Consider the following 2766-nt stretch of genomic DNA (forward strand, 5'->3'; position numbering starts at 1 on the left):
CCCCCGGGGCGGGGCCTGACGGGAGAGGACGGGGCGGCCCCGTAGGGGCCCCGGGCTGCGGCCAAACTCGATCAAAGCCGAGCCCACTGCATTTTCTTAGGGGCCAAACCTTAATGACGCCGAGGTCACACGACCACGCACACAAACAGCTATTCCTGATCCCCTAGGGCCGGTGTAACTGAGGCACAGGGTGCCCACACCCACCCCCGCGAGAGGGAACAGTAGGGGCCACGTTTCTCGCTAGGCGCCTATGAGTAATCAGGACTATTTCATTAAATGCCTTACAATAAAAATTCAGTGGGCAAGCATTTATTGAGCATTTACTGTGCACTGGGTTCTGTTCTAAGCACTGAGGGTACCGCAGTGAACAAGACAAAATAATCCCCGGCCTCATGCATTTTATTTGTTGGGGAGACAGACTCTGAACAAGATAACTGCAAAACTTAAAATGCCTTCCAGGATGACAAGTGCAATGCGGCAAAATAAAGCTGGGAGGAGTTATAAAGGGACAGGGTTGCTGGGGGTGGGGGTGGGGGGGCTCAGCTTTCTCCAGGGCAGAGGCAGGTGAGGGGGCCAGCCAGCCTTGTGTGTTGGAGAATAACAAGGAAGGGGGAAGGGCTTGGGGAGAGGAGTGGGTGATTGAGTTTTGTGAGAAAATGAGGTCAGACCCAAGAGGGTCTTTTGACCACTTTAAAGTCTTTGGTTTCCCGAGACCAGAGCCTTGAGGGGTGGTTTAAGGCAAGGAGGGTTGTGATTGTACAGATCTCCTCTGGTCTGGAATCACCATTAAAACCAAGCAGGCAACTGTCTCACCCCCCCCTCCACTCGGGCCTCCTTGAACTTCCCTCCGCAAAGCAGCTCATTCTGATCGCTGTTTGAAGTGGCATTGACACCCTGCCCCACCCTCCAACCCTTACGAGTTTCTTTTTCTTCCTGGCACCGGCCACATCATAACGTAGACCTATTTGTTGACTGTCCTCTCTTCCCTCCCCACCCCCATCAGGGCCAGGGTCTGTCCTCCCCGGCGTCCCCAGCCCAGCTCCGAGTGAATTTTACATGCTAATCTCCCCAGAGTACTGCTCCAGGCCAGAAGGTTCTTCATATTGTTATTCAGGGCTGAGCCCAATTGTCCTCGGGAGAGCAGAGGACCTCCCTGACCACTGTATCTAATGTAGCCCCACCCTGCTGAAGGCCTCACAACCATGACCTCCATCTGTCCTCCCCTCTTTCCTGGCCCTCCGCTTCCCCATCTGTTACCTAGGGGGGCTTCTTCACGGCCACCTCCTTTGACCACCCAGTTAAAGGAGCTCCCCCACCTCTGCCACCGTGACCCTTATTCTGTTCCTTTTATATCACTCATCACAAACCCTGAAGGGTCTTGTTGATTGTCTTTGCTCATGGAGACCCTATATCTGGCCCATCCAGGTCCTCCTAGAATGTAGGCTCCAAGAGGGCAGGAGTCCAGTCAGCCGTGTCCACAGAGCCCCTACCCGTTCACAGTTTGGTTAACAGATGTCTATTGAGCTCCTTGCTCTGCAGTCTTTCAACAGAGAGGGCAGAGGGCCTGTGTGCCAGGCACCAGGCCTTGGGGACCCGGTGGGGTTCAGAGGCCCACGCAGCCTCCGCCTTACTGAAAAAGTGTGGAAGAAGGGAATTCTGGCTGAACCCAGAGGAGCAAGGCTCCCTAGCACCTCAGGCCAGACATTCCATACTTCAAGGCCTGTTTCCTCCTTTGTAAAAAGGGGGGTGCGGGCGCGGGGTGTGTGTGCTGCGGGGAGGTCTGCAAGACAGAACCACCACCCCGGGTCCATCCCAGCTGCCCCTCTCACCAAGCCTTTGTCCTGCTGTGTGGCGGCGCAAGGTTTCAAGAACGGGAGCTGGGGTTTGGACTGCAAGGGAAGGGTGGCAGTGTGCACGTGTAGGGGAATGGGGGTGCAGACACCAGGCTCGTGCATAACCCAGCCGGCAGGACGTCTTCCCCTCTCTGGACCTCGATTTCTTCTTCCGTAAAGCGGGCATCCCAGTCGGGATGGAAGCGCCGGGCCCAGGCGCGGGCGGGGTGGGACGCCGGGCAGCGCAGGCTTCCGAGCCCGAGAGCCCGCCCGCCACCACGTGGGGCGGCGGGCGGGCGGCGGCGCGGGCGGAACCCAGGCGGGGCGGCTCGGGGCCCGCCCGGGCCTCTGCAGCCGGGGCGCCGGCGGAAGTGGGAGCGCCAGCCGCCGCGGACCTCGGTGAGTGCGGGGTGTCGGTGGCGGGGCGCGAGCACAGGACAATTAATTCCCTCTCCCGCGGCCGGGCGCCCGCGCGCGTGCGAAGCCTGGAGTGGCGGGAAAGGGGCCGGTCCGCGCCTGCCACGCCGGCCGTGGGGGACGTTCGGGTCCCGTTCTCCCCCCCCGCCCCCCCGCCACCGAGCGCCCGCACCGGGGACTCGGGTCGGGGACGTTCCCGCGCCCGGGTCGGCGGGGTGAGGAGCCGGGGCAGCGCCCAGGGCTCCGCCTCGGGAAGATGATAGCGACAACGGGTATGACAGTGACCGCGGCCGCAAGCCTGACGCCCCGCCTTGGTGGGACCGAATCGCTTGCCCGATCTGAGCCGGGAGGACACCCAGCCCGGGCGGAGCGGGGAGTGGACGCCTGGGGGCCGGGAGGACCTACTTAGGATAAGAAAAGGCTAGCTGTGGGTGGCCAGGGTGGAATTGACAGGAAACTGACCGGCCCAGGGGGCAGAGGGGAGGGAAAGGACTCCGCGCTGGAGGGGGGGGGGGGG

The 2766-nt window shown here is 61.3% G+C and overlaps 1 protein-coding gene across 13 annotated transcripts in view; it reads left to right on the top strand.

The window, feature by feature from the left end:
- GEMIN7 (gem nuclear organelle associated protein 7) overlaps positions 1 to 2766 on the top strand; it is a 12598-nt gene that overhangs the window by 891 nt on the left and 8941 nt on the right. Inside the window, exon 1 of one of the 13 annotated variants that reach the window (XR_005835770.1) lies at positions 2139 to 2231. The exons of 11 other annotated variants lie outside the window; for them this stretch is intronic. The gene's annotated coding sequence lies outside the window, so the exon portion shown is untranslated. Of the gene's footprint in view, positions 1 to 2138; positions 2232 to 2325; positions 2522 to 2766 lie in introns of those variants that run through there. One more of the 13 variants, XR_005835771.1, reaches the window with a different exon arrangement.

The sequence above is a fragment of the Ursus maritimus genome, unplaced genomic scaffold (genome assembly GCF_017311325.1).
Source record: "Ursus maritimus isolate PB19 unplaced genomic scaffold, ASM1731132v1 scaffold_19, whole genome shotgun sequence".
NCBI lineage: Eukaryota > Metazoa > Chordata > Mammalia > Carnivora > Ursidae > Ursus > Ursus maritimus.